Source organism: Rousettus aegyptiacus, unplaced genomic scaffold (genome assembly GCF_014176215.1).
Source record: "Rousettus aegyptiacus isolate mRouAeg1 unplaced genomic scaffold, mRouAeg1.p scaffold_m13_p_11, whole genome shotgun sequence".
Taxonomy (NCBI): Eukaryota; Metazoa; Chordata; class Mammalia; order Chiroptera; family Pteropodidae; genus Rousettus; species Rousettus aegyptiacus.
The window spans coordinates 16466730-16487545 of record NW_023416286.1 but is presented as its reverse complement, the minus strand read 5'-3'; the positions used below and the strand labels follow the sequence as shown (position 1 = coordinate 16487545).

Below are 20816 nucleotides of genomic sequence, written 5' to 3'. Positions count from 1 at the left end.
CCTGAGTGGCTTATTAAATGGAATGTGATGGAATGGAGATGATGTTTGGGGGAGTAATGAGTGGTAAGAAAGTAGGTAATAGCGAGTATGAAAAATCCATTTTATGTGCCTAAGTTTGTTAGTAGGTACTGGGGAACCATTAACGGTTTTTGTTTCTTTGACTGCATGTTCTGGATGTGAAAATGTCTTTTTTATTTATAACCCCAACTAGCTTGTAGGAGATGGTATTCTGTTAAATAGAGCAACATTTGTTGGCAGAATACTCTGGCGAGCATGAGATGCAAGCTGGAGGGAAAGAATAGGGAGAAAGGAATTTCTCCGAATGCTAAGAGGAAAAATTTGTGGAATTCTTAACCGGGTGGCAGCTCCAGAATTTCTGCCACACCGGGAATTGGAGCTTTGGTTGGCAGGAAGCCTGAAGCTAAAACCCCTTTTTTTAGCCAAAATTTGACACTAACCATTGTTCCCAAGAGTGATTTGAGAGGTAGAGTCTGAAGACCAGAGATGGAAAAGAGAAAGGATGACAAAATGCAGATGGCTCTGTATGAGTGGCACAGTATGACTCCTCTTCGGTGGCCTCTTCCTGCCTGAATTTATCACTTAGGTATTATATGGCTCAGGACCTCAGGGAATTAACTGCGATATTTATAAAATGCCAAACACATAGTAGTTTCTCAATAAATGTCTGCTCCCAGGCTTTCCTCCCCTCCATCTCGTATAATATACACCATTATGCTCAGAGATTTTGCCTGGTCTGTCTGTATCTTCAGCTCCTTGCACAGACCCTGGCTTCTAGTAGTTGTGGGCCATAATTTACTAAGCACATCTACCAGCACTGAACCTGATATTTGTTTTTAAGTTTTCTTCATTATAAATATCATTACAGTGACTGTATTCGTTCCTGTTTTAGGTTATTTCTTTAGCTTAGACTCAAGGAAGTAGAAATAGTGGGTCACGAAGTAAATTTCCCCAAATTATCTTCAGATGTGTCTGTATTAATTGATCATTCTACCAACCCTGTATAAATGGCATTAGTTTTTCTACCCTCTCACTAACTTTGGTATTGCCATTTTTTAAGTGCAAATATGTGACAACGATCCCTTATCCTGAATTTTAAACTTGTATTAATTTAATTGTGAGACTACGTATTTTCTAATGGCTGTTTACTAGTTTTATTTCCTCTTGTATGGATTGTTAGTTCACATCCTTATTTATTAGACTACAGGATTTTAAGCATTTTTCGTACCAATTTGTATGAAGTACTTACATGATAATTATATTAACTCCTGTCTTGTTTGCTATAAATTCTTTTCCCACTCTATTTGTTGTGTTATTTAAGTTCTGCTGTATAATTTTATTTCTGTTATACCATGGTCACTTTTAATTTTTAAAAAGTTTAGTTATGTTTTGTTTTGTTTTTCCTGAAAATTTACACATAGAAAGTTCCCCTCCATACACAGATATGGTAAATATTCACTTCTATTTTCTTCTGGTTTTACTCCCTTCAATAGCTTATTTTTAAGTATGTAACTTTTCAATGTATATAGAATTAAATTAGTAGTTGGTACATAAAGAGAGGTATGTTTCTGAATTGCTAATTAGGAATTCCCTAACAATGTATCAAATAACGCTCAAAAAGAAGCCTCTTTTTGTTATATATTAAATTTATATGTAATATGATATTTGTATCTCTTAGTTCTGTTTAACATTTTCCAAAATGACATTATATAAAAGCAGTAACATTGGGCTTCCTGGTTTTGTTCTTCGGTCTAACAAAGGGTTGATTTGTATGTAATCAGAAATTCCCGGAATTTAAGGTTTACAGTAACCTCCCTTAGCCCGGCAAGAGAGGCCTGGCTTTGGGTCTCACATATCACAAATGCCAACAGACAAAAGCTATTTTTAAAATTTCGAGCCTTGTTAGAAAGATTTTTCCGTGTTGTAATCTTTTTAGTCCATGGGAATTACAGAAGAAGCTGGGGGCTGAACGGGGCCTCCAGCGCAGGAGACAGAGAACATCCAGCCTCGGCTTATGGAAAAGAGACTGTAAACTCAGGAGTTCTTGGCAGAGAACCACTCCTGTTCATGTGGCTGAGAAACAGCGCGAACCAGGCTGCAGCAGGACAGAAAGAACAAAACATGCCGAGGGAAGCAGAATGGAGTGAAAGCCTGGGACGGCATCCCCTGGGCTGCGCGCAGCACACTGCCTTCCGGTCCCTGACCTTCCATGGCTGGGCTGCTCGATGAGATATTTCAGTGTCCTTAAAAGCTTTTCTCCTTTTTTCTTACGTTTGCTCAAGTGGGTTTCTATTTCCTCAATCTCAAAAAGTCCTTAGGAACAAGAATCACCATCGCGCATGACCAATGGACTGGATGCCGCTGTTCACAGAAGCAATCCATCAAACGAGGGACTGGGAACATCGCTGATGACTAATTGCTGGTGTTCCCTGGGTCATCAGAACCTACCAGCAGAGAATGGAATGATCAAAGGTTTTTATACTTCAGAGGAAGATTTGGAACATGGGTTGAAGTTAAAAGGAGTGGTGGTACTATAAAGGCAAATGAAATATGTGTCCTTTGCCTTCTCACCACCCCACTACACGCACATGCGCGCGCGCGCGCGCGCGCGCGCACACACACACACACACACACACACACACACACACACACACTCCTGTTTCCACCAGGAACTTCAGATCCCCTCTGCCCCGTGCATTTCATCAGAATGTGGTAGGTGACCAGAGAGATTTACAGACGATGCTTTAGCATGTGGGCAAGGGTCATTTAGCCCAGCAATGGGGTTCAGGAAGGACTTTCTAAAGAATACAAGGAAGGAGGAAATAAAACAGTGTCAAGTCATTATGTATGCTTCCAGCTGACACCCTCACTGAGAGCAGAAAGAGTCCGATGCTCCAAATGTCCTCTTGTTAACACCTGGAATTCACTACTCCTTTCTCCCTACTTGGCCTGGGCTCGTGAGTTGTTGGGTTGGGGGGCAAGGATGGGTGGTCAGCATAGTTGTGGAGCTTATGTTTCCAAGTTTACATGTGTTGGAGGACATGATAGAACAAGTATAGGTAATAAATAATGGAGTCTGCAGTCTCCATGGGTGCTTACTTCTGGAAAGTAGTAGGCGGGCGCAGTAGTTTCGAAGCTCTTAGATCATTGATTTTTAAATTCAATTTCTTCTACCTTAAAGAAGTCAGAATTCTAAGCTAAACTGTGAATAAAGAAGGACTGATAATCAATCGAAATACTTAAAGAGACTTTTATAATCATTATTCTCCTCCCTGGATGTTATTGCCCTGAGGCATGGGCCTATAGTATTAAAGCATTTGGGGGGAAAATAATAAAGTATGTGGAAATAAAAATCGATTGTTTTTTAAAACTTGATTGAGCCATTCAAGAGATTAAATAATGATAATACTTCTTGTTTTACAAAGTTAAGCAACAAAGAAGAATACCAAAAAAAAAAAAAAAAAGCAGGTCTCCACAACTACCTCCAAAAGCAATCCTACTTTGGTGAAAAAATTAAAAACAGACAAAGTAAACAAATACCAATGATTAAAAAGAGAGATCTATATATGGAAATGCTTCAAGACTATTTTTATTCCTCCAGTAGGATTACACTTTTAAACTTAGGCAACAGGCTCCACGAACCCACGGGTGCCATGAGAAAACCATGACTCCTATTGATTAGTGGGACCTGAATAAGTCTAGGAAGACTGGAAAAGTCTAGGAAGAACGGACTACAATGATTAAGGTTTTTGGTGAGAAATTAGACTAACAGATCGCTTAGCCTGAGAAGAAGGAAGCTGACTGTGATTCAATAACAGGTATTCTGGGTTGTGCTTAGGTAACTACACACGTCAACAAGAAAGGTGTTGAAGCTGCAGTAACGGGAGTTTTAAGTCACACATGCTGACAACTCTTACTCAGATGGTGGTTTTATCCTGGAAAGGATGCAACGATCCCTTCTCTGATGCTTCAGAAACAGGACAGATTGTCACCCACCAGGGATAGGTTTAACATTAAGAGCCTGAAAGGGTATAGAGAATAAGCTGCTCCTTGACACTTTATTACTATTTTTCCCGATCATGATTTTTTTTTAATCAAGAATGGAAAACGAAGGAAAATCTAGAAAGGTGGGAGGAGGAATGAAAGAACTTGGAATCAATCTATCTCACAGAGGAGAGAGCGGGAGAAGAAAAAGAGGGAGAAGAGAAACGTTTGAGGGAGGGAGCGAAAGTTTCCAAGGCTGGAAAAGAGCTGAGAAGGTGTCAGTGAATGAGAAGCTCCAAGAGTAGGGGTGCAAATAGATTAAAGACAAAAAGAAAAGAGGATGTGATGTCCATCAGGGGTTGCATGGAGTAAGAGTGAGTTATCATTAAATCTGTTTTTCATCTTGTTGGACTAAATAATGTAAAGAAAAGTCATAAAGGAAAATTCATTTAAAATGATTCTATACCACTGAAGTGTATTTCCTTGTGCCATTGTTCTAGGACTGAACCATGTGAATCTATGATCTCATTAGGGTTACACAAGTAGCCACCCTTTTACTCTCCGAGGCCTTGCTAAATGTCTAATACAGTGCTAAGCATTGTGCCTGGGATTCTGTGACTGTGTAATTAATTACCCTTGGTGTATTCAATAATTAATATAGATAGTGCCAAATTATGCTTGGTGACATTTTGAAGTTGGACTGCTGGGCCTTTATATGGCTGGCATGTCCAAATTTCTATTGGAAGAAAAGCTATATACATTATCCCCAAACGTAAGGCGAGTCTATTTTCTGATCTTAAATAGCATATTGAAACATTACCATCCTGTATGATTTTCCTTAACTTGCTTTTAACTCTGGCTTTGTAAGTTGCTAGAGCAAAAATTAACTTCATAAGAATTCAAAATTAGACATGTAGAAATACCAAAACATGGCCAAAACGTGTCTTAATTCAGTCTCATCTTTGAGCTGACCCAGAAGTTATAAAAGTGCTGAAGGAACATCAGGGTGGCAGGGGCGGAAAGAGGACAGCTATCAGAACTATGAAAAAACTTCCACAAATACAGAAAAGTGGTTCCAGAAAATGGCGAATAATAAGCGATGTTCTATTTGTTCTGTGAAAGTGTAAATATTATACACTTTTCATTAAGAACAAAAAAGAAAACTATAAGCAGTTTATAATGTAGCTGACAATGATACTCGATTGTGTCTTATTTGGCCTGAGAGAACTGTGAGTTCCCCTCACCCACTAAAGCCCTGTGTTCCTTGGGACATTCATTTTTTGCCATTTTATATTTGCTCTTTATATTTTATATTATATATTTTTATTTTAAAAGGTAAAGCCCTTTTTATTAAACTTGTACATTAATCCTCTTCCTTTCAGAATCCTAATTTTAAAATCTTCTATTTCTGCTTACTTAAAAAAAACACACACACAAATCAATTCTACCTTTACGTTTTTGTAAACAAAATTATTTGGAAATAATTCCAAAGTGAAAATATGTTCTGTCATTTTTCTAAGTTAGAAGTATGGGGAAACATTTGCATCCTGGAGCAGCGAGTATTTAATCACTATCAATTAGTGATACCAAATATTTAACCACCATTGATTCTTGGCCGGTGTTCACGTAGCACCAGTAAAAATGTAGAGAATGATGCAATCTCAGGCCAGAATTTTGCCACAGTTACGGTTTGCTTGTCGAAAAACCTACTGTCCTATACCCCTAAAATTTCCACAGTAAATAAAGAAAATGTCCATGACCTGTATGGGATGGTGTACAAGACTAAGGACTGATCTCATTTATTCCAAGATGGGGGGCCAGGAGAGGGGAAGTTGTGGTAATGATAGTTCTCGGAGTCACAGGACCTGAGTTTGGGGTGGCTTCTGCCTTTATCAACTCTGTGACTTTGTTTAGCTGCTCCCAGGGTTAGCTCTTCTCCGTACAATACTGTACTTCATACAGTTAACATGATAATTAAACGAATTACCATGTCAAATGTGTTTTCGATAACTCTAAAGCAGTGCACTATGTATGGTGCAAGGGTAGATTAAGGTTTTGGAGACAAGGGGCAGACCAACTTGCATTTGCCTCCTGACACCTCCGCCTGCCAGCTCTGTGACCTCGGTGTGTGTGGTGAAGTACTGACACTGGAGCCGGACTTTGCAGGCTTGAACCTTGACTCTGCCCCTGGCTAGCTGTGGGAGCTTGACACATTACTCTGTGTCCCTCAGTTTCCTCATCTATAATAATAACTAACAGTAGAACCTACCTCAAAGGGTATAGTGAGAATTAACTGAGCTGGTACATGTAAAGCATGAAGGACATCTCCATGAGCACAGTAAGTGCTTGATGACGATGAGGATGAGGATGAGGATGAAGATGAAGCTTGCCAAACCTCTGTTTCTTGCTTGCAAAGTGTGGGAAATCATAACCTAGTTCGTAGGGCAGTTATGGTATTAAATGAAATAATATTTCAGCACTTACACTGCCTGGGATGTAGTAGATGCTCACAGGAGTGTCTGTGGCTGGCTCCATGATTCCTATTCCACCCCAAAGTCCACCATGGTAATTCCACCTTCTTCCTACTGACAGGTTTAGGAATGAGCACCTGACCTGTTCTGGTCAAATAAGATTTGAAGTACAATCTGTTAGGGACTTCTACAAAAGCTTTTGTCTCTCCTGATCACAGGAAGAGACCATCTGTAATTGGTGTCTGAATGTAACGCTTCTCATCCCTTTTTACTCAATTTTCATAGATAAAACATGAATAGGCAAGTATAAAATCAACAGTTTCCTATGAATTACAGTAGAATAAAATTTTTATGGACTGAATAACTTGTAAAGAATCTGGGCTCTGGGTCAGCTGTAGTCTTCTTACAGAAGGAGGCATCCCTGAGGGGTACTTCCCTTCGGATATCAACATTCAGGTGCTGGTCTTGTGGAACTAGAAGTCTTAGAAACAGATGCTTATTACCCAAACATAGGAAGCCAGCTTTGGGTCTCTGCCGAAATTGAAACCAAGCCAAACAAATAAATATCCAATGAGAACAAAGAGTTTTTAAGAATATGGCAAGGGAAGTATAGAAGTTCCTCAAGAAGTTAAAAATAGAACTCCCATATGATCCAGCAATTCCACTTCTGGGTATTCATCTAAGGAGAATGAAGTCACCGTCTCAGAAAGATACCTGCAGCCCCATTGTCATTGCAGCATTGTTTACAATAGGTAAGACACACAAAAAAACTTAAGCGTCTATTGATGAATGAATGGATAAAGAAAATGTGAGTGTGGTAATATTATTCAGCTATAAAAAAGAAGAAAATATTGCCATTTGCAACGACATGGAACTTGAGGGCATTATGCTAAGCGAAATAAGTCAGAGAAAGAAAAGTACTATATGATCTCACTTATATGTGGAATATTTTTTTTAAAACCCCATCAAACTCATAGATACAGAGAACAGATTGATGGTTGCCAGAGCTGACAGAGAAGCAATATGGGTGAAGGTGGTCAAAAAGTACAAACTTCCAGTTATAAGATAAATTAGTTCCAGGGTGTAATATAGAACATGGTGACTATAGTTAATTATACCGTATTGTATATTTGAGAAAGCAAATCTTAAAAGTTCTCATTACAAGGAAAAAAATTATAACTATGTGTGGTAATGGATGTTAACTAAACTTATTGTGATGATCATTTTGCAATATAAACATATATCGAATCATTATGTAGTACACCTAAAACTAATATAATGTTGTATGTCAATTATATCTCAATTAAAAATAAAATTTAAAAAGATCTATTAATAAGTTGTGCCAGGGATATAACATACAGCATGGTGACTATAGTTAATAACACTGTATTGCATTTTGAAAGTAGCTAGGAAAGTGGATCTTGAAGATTCTCATCAAAAGAAAAATTTTTTGTAACTGTGTATGGTGACGGATGTCAACTGGGCTATTGCGATCATTTTGCAATACATAAAATTAGTATGTTGTACACCCGAAACAACTATAATGTTACAGGTCAATTATATTTCAATAAAAAAATAAGATGCTCATAAATTTAAATATATATATGGTGAGGGACCTATATGAAGCTTGTCTTATGTCCCAAACAAGAACTCAGGGATCGTGAGGATACTTGGACATGCCAAACTCCCTATAGGAACACCCTTTTAATCTTCAGAAGTGTCTTCCTCCATGTTCAGCTTCCCCAGCAGGTGCCTGGACCTTCCGTGGCACCCTTTATTATCCTTTCTTTGCCGTAAGGCTTTTACTCTCAGGACACTAGTTTGAGAGAGTGACATGGCTGATTGAGAGAGAAAAGAGACTAAGACTGTGACAAGTATCCAATTGACTGAAGACTGCAGAAAGGGAAAGAGTCTCTGAGGGATGGGTTGGAGTTAAAGAGCCAGCAGGTGGAGGAAGAGTTTTAGTTTTAAATAACTTAGCTGTCAAGTTATTAAGCAACAATATTTACATTTGTTGAATAGTTAATATATGCCAGGCAATGTTCTAAATGCTATACATAGGATTAACTTACTTCATCCTCAAAACACTTGAGGTACTTATAGCATTCCAGGTACTTATTCTCATTTTAAAGATGAAGAAAATAAAACAGAGCTGTTAAATGACTTAGTCAAAGTCACACAGCGAATGAAAGGCAGAACTAGGATTTGCAATCAGACAGTATATTTCCAGAACCAGTGCTCTTAACCTTTCCACTTAAATAAATAGATTACCTTTTTCTACAGGTATAAAGATTTCTAACCCTTATATATCATTCTTATTGCAAGTCAGTTATTAAAATACACTCCGTTACAAGCAAAGACTTTGGGTAGTATCTTCGAGTTTACTGTTATGACATTTCATCTGCAGAAGTTAATTAACTATTAATTAACTTTAATATTAACCTAATTAATACTAATACTAATTCTTAAAAACTTCGGGCTGGCAAATAATTAAGTGGTGAGGACTAAAACCGACATAGTTTCTTATTCCTGTGTTAAATAATCCTGAGAGTAAGCAAAAATAATTTAGCTACTTGCTCAAGGAAGTATTTGTTTCTGGAAGATAAAATTGCTAACCAACTAAAATAACTAATTTATCAGGACTATTATTAGCTGGCTCCTCCAAAACTAGCTTCAAGAGCCTCATTTACTGTGCTCACCAATCCAAAGCCATTATGTTAGAAAATCCACACAATTCCAACAGTTCCTCATTTGTAAAACCTACTCTAAAATCACTCAAAACCTGAAACTCCATGAAGGTCTTCCCTTTATTTTCCCCTTCTCAGATTCTACTAAGATTCTGCAAGGTGTTGTGCTCCCTTATTGCAGTAAATCTAATAATCTTAGCTTTGCTTAATATAAGTTTTTCTGGTGGTCTTTTTGGAGGAACTTGACAGCTGACAGTGAAAATGCTTTCATCACCTGGTGGTTTCTTGGCCATACTTCCTTGAGTTACTCAATAAACACCATAACTAACTAACCTGGGCAACTATTTGGCAATTACCTGAGCAATGCTTCTATTGTTAGATGGCGTAGGCTGCAGAACTCTGAAGAATGGGGCCGCAAGACCGGGAAAGGAGAATCCAGGTAAACAGTGATTCAAACCTTTTGGATTTTAGTTACTTTCTTTTTCTTTCTTTCTTTCTTTCTTCTTTCTTTCTTTCTTTCTTTCTTTCTTTCTTTCTTTCTTTCTTTCTTTCTTTCTTTCTTTCTTTCTTTCTTTCTCTCTCTCTCTCTCTCTCTCTCTCTCTCTCTCTTTCTCTCTCTCTCTCTCTCTCTCTCCCTCCCTCCCTCCCTCCCTCCCTCCCTCTCTCTCTCTCTCTCCTTTACTTTTCTTTTCTTTTGAATAACAAGTGATAACCTTGATAAAATCTTTGCATTTCAAAAATTAAGTCCATCATTCTGTAAACCTGCCTTACTAGCTAAGAGCCTGACCAGGTCAGAGAGGACATTCCAGACAATGGATGTTTCTTTTGTTGAAAGTCTCTGGCTTAGAGCCTTTACCTTCACATTAATCCAGTAATGCATACCCTTATGTGGCTCATTTTCCAGCCTACTTAAAGGGAATTAGAGGTATTTGTTTCCACAACCAGACTGCAGCATGAGGGAAAATGTGAGTCTTCTGGGGACAGTAAATCCTTGAAGACTCCATCAGCGTCTCAATTCCTTATTTCCTTCTCCTCCCATTTTGGAAGCTTTTGGGCCCCTGGGGGAACAAAGGGCAGCTTACTGAGTGGGTGAGCTGGCCCTGTTCACCTGACTGCTGTCCCCCCAGGTGTCTCTTAACTCTGTAATGCCCAGCCATCTCTAGCTTTCTGTGATAGGACTGGATTTATTTCTTTTAATTTGATTTTATGTATATCACTACACATAGACACACTTATGTAATTTCACATAAATAATAAAATGTGTTCATATAAAAATACAGTATTTTTACTTGATGCCTTGTCAAAATTTATTTTCTCCCTTCCTGCTTCCGCCTCTGCGACCTGTCCGTTCCCCGCCGTGTTACATCGGTCTCCCTTCTCCACCACAATCTACAATAGCCAAGATATGGAAACAGCCTAAACGCCCATCGACAGATGATCGGATAAAGAAGTTGTGGTTCATATATATAATGGAATATTATTCAGCCATTAAAAAAAAAAAAGAAATCCTGTCATTTGCAATGACATGGATGGACCTAGAGGTTATGCTGAGTGAAGTAAGTCAGACAGAGAAAGATAAATTTCATATGATTTCACTCAGATACAGAATCTAAGGAACAAAAAGAACAAATGAATCAAAAACAGACTCACAAATACAGAGGACAATCTGGTGATGACCAGAGGGGAGGGGGGTTGGGGAGCTGGCAGAAAGGGGTGAAAGGTTAAAGAAGTACAAATCAGTAGTTGACAGACGGTCAAGGGGATGGGGAGCACAGCACAGGGAATGCAGTGAGCATTACTGTTATGGCTAGGTGGAGAGCAAGAGGAAAGATAGAGCAATTTGGCGGGGGCGAGGGGGATCATTTTATAAACTACATAAATGTCTAACCAATGTACTGTACACTTGAAATTCATAAAATAAAATAAAATAAAAAGATTTGCATTGTCACTGTTTATAATCACCTTCTGCATACTTTTCTGCATCTTACTTTTCTCACACAATAGCATGTAACAGAAACCCCTCCAAGTAAATTGGTTCAGCTCTATTTCATTCATTTTCATGGCTGCATAGCTTCTGAGGATGTGTATCTCACCAATGGGCATTTACACTGTGTTTGCCACTAGGACAGTGTAATAGTAACATCCTTGGACATATGTCTTTCTTATTTGTAGTTTTCTAGCTATGGGATAATGGGTAATTTCTTAAGAATAATTTACTGAGAAGAGTATATATGTAAACATATTTAACATATTTATTTTTTCAGTTTTATTGAAATATAATAGATAATTATTGCTTTATTTACATTGTACAATTCAATGAGATTTTTTTCAATTACAGTTGGCATACAATAATATGCCAGTTTCAGTTGTACAGCATAGTGATCAGAAATTCACATTACTTGCAAAGCGATCACCCCACTAAATCTAGTACCCTTCTTCTCCCTTACATTTTTATTACAACGTTATTAACCACCTTCCCCGTGCTTTCTTTCCCCAAATCCCCTCCCATCTAATAGCCCTCAAAATGTTCTCTGTATCTATGAGCTTATTTTTACTTTTGTTGTTAGTTTTTGTTGTTTATTTTGTTTTTTAGATTCTACATGTACATGAAATCATGCAATATTTGTCTTTCTCTATCTGACCCTCTTCATTCAGTGCAATATCCTCTAGGTCCATCAAGGCAATATCTTTTTCCATTCCCTCCCTTTTAGTCTGTGTGTGTCTTTAACCTGAAGTGAGTCTCTTGTAGGCAGCATATGTAGGGGTCTTGTTTTCTTATCTATCAAAGCCACTCTACCTTTGGTTGGAGCATTTAATTCTTTTCTGTTTGAGGTACTTGTTCATAGGAATGTAGTTGTTACCATTCTTTATTCCTATTTTTGATACATGTTTTTTCTTCTTAAAGAAGTCCCTCCAACATTTCCTGTAGTGCCAGTTTGGTGATGATAAATTCTTTTAGCTTATTTTTGTCTGGGAAGCTCTTTATCTGTCCTTTCACTGTAAATGGTAGCTTTGCTGGATAAAGTATTCTTGGTTGTAGATCCTGGGTCTTCATCACATCGAATATTTTTTGCCAAGCCCTTCGGTCCTGCAAAGTTTCTTTCGAGAAATCAGCTGCTAGTCTTATGGGAGCTCCCTTGTAGGTAACTAACTGCTTTTCTCTTGCTTCTTTTAAGATCCTTTGTATTTAAACTTTGGCATTTTAAGTACAATGTGTCTTGATGTGGGCCTCTTTCCATTCCTGTTTTTTGAGATTCTCTGAGCTTCCTTGGGTTTTATATCCGTCACCAGGTTATAGAAGTTTTTTATCATTATTTCTTCAAATAGCTCTTCAACATCTTGTTTTCCTTCTGGTACTCCATGACGTGGATATTTTTACATTTAATAGTGTCCCATAGGCTCCTTAAATTATTATTATAGTCTTGGCTTCTTTTTACTTGCCATTCTGATTGAGCGTCCTAGGCTTCCCCATCCTCTCTATAAGTCATTCTATTCTCTTCTTTATTCACTTTTTTTATTCCATTTAATATACTTTTCAACTCAGATAATATGTTCTTCATTTCGGATTGATTCCCTTTTATCATTTTCATTTCCATTTTTATGTTTTCTTTTTTTTTATCTCTGTTGAAGTTCTCACTGAATTTATCTACACTTCCCAAAAGTTCATTGAGCATCTTTATAACCCATGTTTTGAATTTTGCATCTGTTAGATTGCTTGACTCCATTATTTCTGGATCTCTGTTCTGTTCTCTCATATGGTTTCTGCTTCTTTATCTTCCCATTTCAGCTGCCTTTCTGTGTCTGTTTCTATGTACTAAGCAAAGCTGATAAGTCTCCCAGTCTTATTAGTGCAGCTTTGTGTAGTAGGTGTCCAGTGGCACAGTCCTGAGAGTTCAGCTGCAGGCCAAGTTTATCCCCAGCCTGTGGCCCTCCGGGGCTACCTGTTAAGATTCAGCAAGCAAGCCACACATACTGTGCTTATAGTTGCCTCAAGAGGCCACACCAGAAACTGAGGCCAGCTGCCTCCAGTGTGAGTCTTGGCTCTGCTCAGCAAGGAGCACCTGACTCACCAAGGACACATCTGTATGTGGCTTGGGTACAGCCATGAGTTGGAGGAGGCGGGGTTTCAAGGAATTCTCTGGGCGAAGTGACTTCTGTTATCCAGTTTGATGAAGTCTCAGCTATGGAATGCTGGGATTGCACACTGGGAGGGGAGGATGGCTCAACAGAGGAAGAATGGATACCACCAGCACTTCTGTACAGAGTGAATTTCACCTCAGCCCTCACTTTGACAACTCAATGTCCCCCTGTGAATCTCTGGTGCCCCCAGAGCAGCCTACCCAGATGCTGGTGCTCAGAGTGAGCATGTCTGTCACCATGAAAGTACGCTCATGGCCATGGCCCCTTTAAGAGGCGTCTGCAGCTCCTGGCTGCTGCTGCTATGGCCCCTGTCCCACTCAGCCGCTGGGGACCGGGCAGCCTCGCGTCCTCACCCCGTCCTATGTCCTCCCATTGCAGGGTGATTTCTTATTTCTCTCCCTAGTTGTAGGGCTTGTTCAACTAGATCCCAGACAATTTTCTTTGCTGTTTACTCCTTGTTTCTGTCACAACTTTGATGTGGTCACAAGAGGAATGAACAGAGCCTCTATTATCCATGCCATTTTTTCCTCTCCAATCCATATTTAACATATTTAACAGACTTTACCAAATTACTCTGCTGAAAGGCTGTAAGATTCATACTTTCCCTCATATCCCTCTTTTTATGGACTAAATCGTGTCCATATGTTAAAGCTCTGACCCTCAACATGACTAGATTTGGAGATACGCCTGTAAAAAGGTAATTAAGGTAAAATGAGATCATAAGGGTGGGCTCTAATCCAATACAAGAAGAAGAGGCACTAAGGATACACACAGAGGAAGAGCCATGTGAGGATACAACTAGAAGGCAGCAATCTATAAGCCGAAAAGAAAGGCCTCAAGAGAAACCAAACCTACCAGCAGCTTAATCTTGGACTTCCAACCCCCAGACCTGTAAGAAATGAATTTCTTTTGTTTAGGCCTCCTGGTCTGTGGTATTTTTTTATGGCAGCTCTAGCAAGCCATTACGTTCCTTATCACGCTATGTCCTTTGATAAGATGTAATTGTCTCGTGTAAGTCCTGTGCATTCCTTGTTAAATTTATTTTTGAATATTTTATAGGGTTTGTTATGATGTGACCATTTTGGGGAGTTAAATTTGAACAATATTTATTTTCCTAGGAAATCATTATTTTTGTCCAGCTTTTCAAAAAACAGGTTTTTGCCATTGAGTTGCCCGTGATATTCATATATCTATCTGAAACTTTCCTGATTTTTTTTATTATGTTCCCTTTCTCTTTTCTAATCTTATCTACTTTGGCTCTCTCTGTTCTAATCTTAATCAGTATCACAATCACACTTGTTTCATCTATTTTATTGAACTTATTTTAAAAACTAGCTTTAGAATCAACTATGTTTTCTATTAGATTTTCTTCAGTATTTTACAAATTTTGGTCTTAATCATGACTAATTCCCTATGAATGTTGGTGGTTCTAACAAATGCAATAAAAAATATAAAAGAACAAATGCAAAATGGAAATAATATAAAACTTTTTTTTGCCGATTATGTGATTATATATTTAGAAAGCCTAAGAAATACTAGTTAAAAAAAGAAACTATTAAAATTAAGATAAGATTTAGTAAGATGGCTGGCTAGAAGGTAAATATGAAAAACTGAATCATTTTCTTTGTTCTAGGAGTAAGCAGTTAGAGATATTAATGGTAAAACAATTCTATTTTCTCTTTCTAGCTTATTTCGGTTTATCTTATTTTTTAAAATAACTTCTTAAGACCCCATTGCCTCCTCTCTTCATCTGCCTTCCTTCCCTGCCCCACCGACACCACTGGAATCCTCGTCATTCTGTTTAAACATGCCTATTCCTTGCTCGACCTCTCATCCTGGCTCACGCGCATCTTCTTCTGACCATCCTTTTTGCTTCGTCTCCTCTCCCCTACGACTATAGCAATCTAAAATACATCTTGAAAATGCATATTTCTAATTTCAGCTTTACTAAGTCACTGGTCTAGTTAGTACTTTTAAAAAATTAAACCTATTGTTAAATATGGGGATGTGGTTCACAAATGTTTATTGAGCATCTGTTATGTGGTGCATCGCCTGTCCCTAATAAATGTTATGGATGAGTACTGTGGCTGTGTTCTGGGGAGTGCCACAGTCTCACAAAAAGCCCAGGGGATGTGGGAGAGTGGGGGGTCTGAGCCTCACACTTCCACTTATTAGCTCTGCTTTCATCTCTGTAGATCAAGATACCATTTAAATACTATCCCATGTAGTTTCCCTTTCCTAACTTCCTTTGTAGCATGCGCCCATTTCAGCATAAAAATTGAACCATGAGTCTGAGTCTTGGACCCCAAGGAAGAGAAAATCCAAAAGACTGTGATATGACCAAAAGGTCAATATTTTTATTTTGCATTCTCAGAGAGGCTCCTGAGATTCTAAACAGAGGCAGGAGTATTGGAAGCCAAAGTGCTTTTGACTTGGAAGCATTCTGAAAGAAAGAAATACGTATATATTTCTAAAGGGTGGCCGAATATACCACCCCAAAATATGCCTCTACAGCACAATTTAAATAAAAAATTGTTTATAGACAAAGTTCATAGAAATTTGTCAGTACCTTCATTGTCCAATTATTAGTTTAAATTGTTTAACACTACAGAAATAACTGAATTTCCTTATCAAATGAACTTTCATCAGATCCATGGCCATTTTAAAGCCTTTTTGTAATTTATAGGAAGTTATTATTTTCCTTTGATACTTTCACAAAGAGTACTTCATCTTCAGAGACGTGAACGGAATGGGCCCCGGCAAGTACTCCAGAGCACAGGTGGCTGATAACTTTAGGATTATACTGCTGAACTGGAACAAAGACTGACTGCAGCTCACTGGAAGGGAGCATAGCAGGTCTTCCTCTCTACCCAGATAACAGTCAGACTTCAGGGTCTTGAACTTTGTGTCCATATCTTCCAATTGAAAAGGACACTTACAGACTCTTGGAACTGCATGCACACCAGCTGGAGATCTAAAATTGAAATGGATGAGAGACATTCATCCCCAGAGGTGGACAAATTCTTGAGATGGAGTTCTCCCAAGATCACAAATCATCTCCAACATGAAACCTTTATTCCTTTTGTCTTTTCTCTCTGTTAATGCATAAGAAGACAATATTTCTTAACTCTGGCAACTATCACTGAATCTACTGCTAAGGCCATAACTGCACAATGAAAGTCCCTAGACTTTCTTACTAAGCAGGCCAGGAGCAGGCAGGCACTTCCCCTGGATGCCAGGCTTGGGAGGTTTGAAGGACAGCAACTCAGAGCCTTGCCAAGCCTCCTGTGGAAGTACAAACGGCCCCTGTGGGCTTCTGGGCAAACACCCAACTGACCTTTGTTGCTGGGACCAACTGTAGGAAGAAAGTTTCATCCTGGCCACACACCGGCAAAGGCAAGTGAGCTGGAACTCCACTTCTTTCTGCCCTTCCTTTTGCATCCGATCGATTCAGAAAGTCCCTGGCAACATCCTAGAAGCACACCTTCTGTGGCAGAGTGTTTGCCACGAGGGCTACAACGAGCCTCCCATTCCACACAGTAAGTGTCCCTCTCCTCTCATCCAGAGTGTGACTCCGGGACAGCTCCGGGACTTCTGTGACCAGTGCAGCACAGCGGAACTGATGTGGCACGCCTTCCGAGCTCAGGCCTTAGAGAGGCCTCGTGGCTTCTGCTCTTGCTCCCTTTAACTGCCCTTGTCATCATTTAAGAAAGGTCACTCGAGACCCCATGGAGAGAGAGCCCCTGAGAGCAGTATTCACCATGTCTTTTGTTTTCTGTATTCCGATGCTTTGAGGTAGGGCTTGCTGACTCTGAGGGACTGCGCCTCCTATTCTTAGAGACAGCTAGCAACTTCCGTATGCAAAACTAAGCAATCCAGGACCCACATCCCAACCACCTCCTTTATCCAGCTCTCATACTCTGGGCCACACTGTCCACCTGCCCTAATCACCATGGAGCCAGGGACCAGACAATTAGAGACAGTCCCTATGCCCCAGACTCTGCTGAAATTATTCAAACTTGTCAGTTTTGAACTTGCTTACCCATTCACCCATTTCTTCCCACGAGAGCGTCTCGCCTACCTTTTCGCTTGGCTCCTGCCGCCCCTGACTGACCCGGGTTGCTCCTCCAGCACATGGCAGGGCATGCCGCCTTCTCTTGGAAACTCTGAGCATAAGAGCTTTTTCAACGGTGATCATCTCCTGACCTATTGGCCTCACCATGCCTGTTTAGCAGTAAAACCTATATTTTAAAACAGTGCTGCATGGAGAGAAAGGCCCAGAGGACCCAGTGTCCCAGCTGCACCCATCCCGGGCTGAGCCCCCTGCAGAACACAGCCACGCCAGTGAGCCCAGGCAAGACGCCCAGAGGGACCTGAGGAGCTGAGTCTGGGGCTCTTCTGCTAAGGAACAATAGCTGACTGAAGCAATCACCACCTTTTCCCTCTGGCGTTTCAGTGCTCGTGGTCTGAAATCATTGATTGGGATGCTCGGCTGAGATTGCGCTCCCTGGCAAAGCCTGACAGGTAGTTTTATAAGTAAGATTCAGTTTTTCTTATTGAATTTTGCTTTATTGGAAAATGTTTACTTAGTTCCTCCCAAACAAGACTATCGTGCTTTCCAGTTTAACCATTCAGGAAAGGGCAGAGTGGCTCGCCTCTGCCTAACATTATCCTTGGCTACCCCGCCAGCAAGCAAAGCATGCTCACCCCACCTCCGGAGAAGACCCAAGGCACTGAGAAGAGTACGGTCACACAGTGAGGGCCCTCTTACCTGTCTCTGCAAAACTACCTGCTCGGGGCTCCATTTCTGAGACACTGCACCTCCCTGAACCCGCGGGATGTACAGCCCTGCACTGAGTTGTCGTCTCCACTGGCTCAGAGGGCTCGCTCCCTCAGGATAAGGACCAAACTACTCCACAAAATGTCCCGCTCATACTAGACATTCTTTAAATAGTTTTGCTTAATCAGTGTCCCTGACTTTTCTTTGCTAGGCACCAGTTTGCTGCTCTGAAGACTGACCTGACAGTGGACATCACATGAAATGTGTCACAGCATGCCACTTGCCTGGGCCTCCTCGTCTCGCTCAGACTCAGAGCCCTGGGAGCCCTCCGTCCCCTGGCCCAGCTCGCTCTCTGCCTCCCCCGCCACACTCCTGCCTCTCCCTGGACAGGACGAGCGTGCTGCAGCCTTGGCTCTGACACTCACCATTTCCACTGCCCAGAACCCGCCAACTGCAGGAATCCACATGGTTTACTCCCTTTGTGTCTGCTCAGATGCCATCTGTCAGGTGCCACTCGCCTCCCACCCCCATCCCTGCACTCACTGTCCTGTTTCCTTTGCCTTTGTCCATGGCCATCTGACGTACCATGGATTTACTTGCTTGTTGATTGCCCCCTTCCCTCAGCATTACATAAAGGTCCAAAAGGGCAGAGATCCAGATGTGTTCACTGCCTGTACTCCCCGAATCTAGAACAGTGCAGGTAGCAGGTATTCAGTCAATACTTCCACGTGACAGACCAGATGAGAGGGATGCAGGGCTCCCGTGACCGGGTTTTCGTGCGCTTTCTTTGTGTTGCTGCCTACAACTGCTCTGCAAACAGCTTCTCTGCTCACCTGGGAGCAGCAGCCTCCACAGCAGCCTCAGGTGCCACCCAAGCCCTTTTTGAGGCAAAGGTCAGCACATCCTATGCATCCTCAACAGAGCCCCCAGCCCACCATGCTCCCAAGGGAAATGGATCTCTCACTAAAGATGTCGGGAGACTGGGAAGAGGTTTCCATGGTCCATCGACTGGACACACTTTCAAAAATTTCCCTTTAAACATCTTTGTTCTTTCACCAAAGTTCCTTTCCAGGTAGCTTGCAGTTCCCTTCCAGGAAGCTTCATCTGCCTCCCTAGATTAAGTGGGTGCACTCCATGCCCCATGGCTCCTGGGGTCCCCTGAGAGCAGCACCGGCGGCCCTGTCTGCACCCCACTGCCACACACGCAAACGGAGAGGCAGTATCCCCGGGCCCTGGGCAGTCCCGGCATGTAGCTCACATTTTAAAAGTGCTTGTTGTTTCATTAACCAATGTCACTATAAAAAAATTTTTTTAATAAACATAATAATAATAATAAAAAGTGCTTATTGATTGGATGAATGAATACATGAATGGATAAAGCAGAAGAAACAGTTAGGAATCTGTAAAGGTAGACTGGTGGAAATGATTATTAGAAGGAACTTCAGAGTTATGCGATTCCTCTTTTTTTTTTTTTGACTGATTGAAAGAATATATTTGTAATATATAAACCTGACAGAGAACTCATATGTATAAGTCAATAATAAAAAGATAACCCAAATTTTATAAAGTTTGAACAGACACATCGCAAAAAGAATACACACACATACATGAGCAGCAAGAACACAAAAAGTAGTGCAACATCTCTAGTTCAGGCACATGAAAATTAAGACCACTCTATACCCAGTAAAATGACAAACAGTAAAAGATTAATAGTATTAAGCACTGGTGAGGATGTGGTGTGATTCGAACTCTCATATGACCCTGTGAAGAGTATAAAATGTTACAAACACTTCAGAAAACAGATTGGAAGTTTCTTTTTTACTTTTTAAAAGTTTTTTTGATACCTTCATTTCTATTGATTTTATTTTTCATAATTTTTATATTTTATTACACTGACATACAATATTATATTAGTTTCAGGTGTACAACATAGTGATTAGACATTTATGTATCTTACGAATAGTCACCTCGAAGTACCCATCTGACGCCGCACGTAGTTGTTACAATATTATTGACTTAATTCCCTATGCTATACTTTAAATCTCCATGACCGTTTTGTAACTACTAATTCGTACTTTGTAATCCCTTCCCCACTTTACACAACCCACCTCCCATCTGGTAACCATCACAATGTTTGCTATATCTGTGAGTTTGTTTCTGTTTTTGTTTATTTATTTTGTGTTTTGTTTTTGTTTTTGTTTTGTTTAGAAGTGGAATTACTGAGTCCTTTATCTCCTTTTATAGCCTTTGTTTTAAAGTCTATTTTGTCTGGCATAAGTATTGCTATTTCAGCTTTTTTTGTTTTTTATTTTTGTTTTCATTTTTAACCAATACCTATTTCTATCCCTTAACTTTCAGTCTGTGTATGTCTTTCAGTCAAAAGTGAGTCTCCTGCAGACAGCCTGTGTACAGGTCTTGTTTTCTTATCCATTTAGGCATACTGTCTTTTGACTGGAGTATTTAATCCATCTACATTTAAAGTAATAGTTAATAGACATATAGTTATTACAACAATCTCTATGGTTTCACAGCCAAAGTGACTTTTCTTCCTGGCACTGTCGCCCTGGGCTGAGGAGGCTGAGACCCTTGACTTCTTGAGGGGACCTCTGCAAGCTGAGGTATCCCTCCTGATTTTTAAACATCACACTTGGGTTGGGACAAGCATATTCAGCATCTCTGCCCCTCCTCTGTATAGCCTTAGTTACAGGGCTTCTGTTCGGGTAGACTTTAGGCGAT

The 20816-nt window shown here is 40.1% G+C and overlaps 1 long non-coding RNA gene across 1 annotated transcript; it reads left to right on the top strand.

Moving 5' to 3' along the window:
* The first annotated feature begins 7150 nt into the window (after nucleotides 1–7150).
* Nucleotides 7151–19355, top strand: LOC107503288. The gene is made up of 3 exons (XR_001595203.2): nucleotides 7151–7225; nucleotides 9540–9599; nucleotides 18292–19355. It is a non-coding gene; the product is annotated as an uncharacterized LOC107503288 (long non-coding RNA).
* The last annotated feature ends 1461 nt before the right edge of the window (nucleotides 19356–20816 follow it).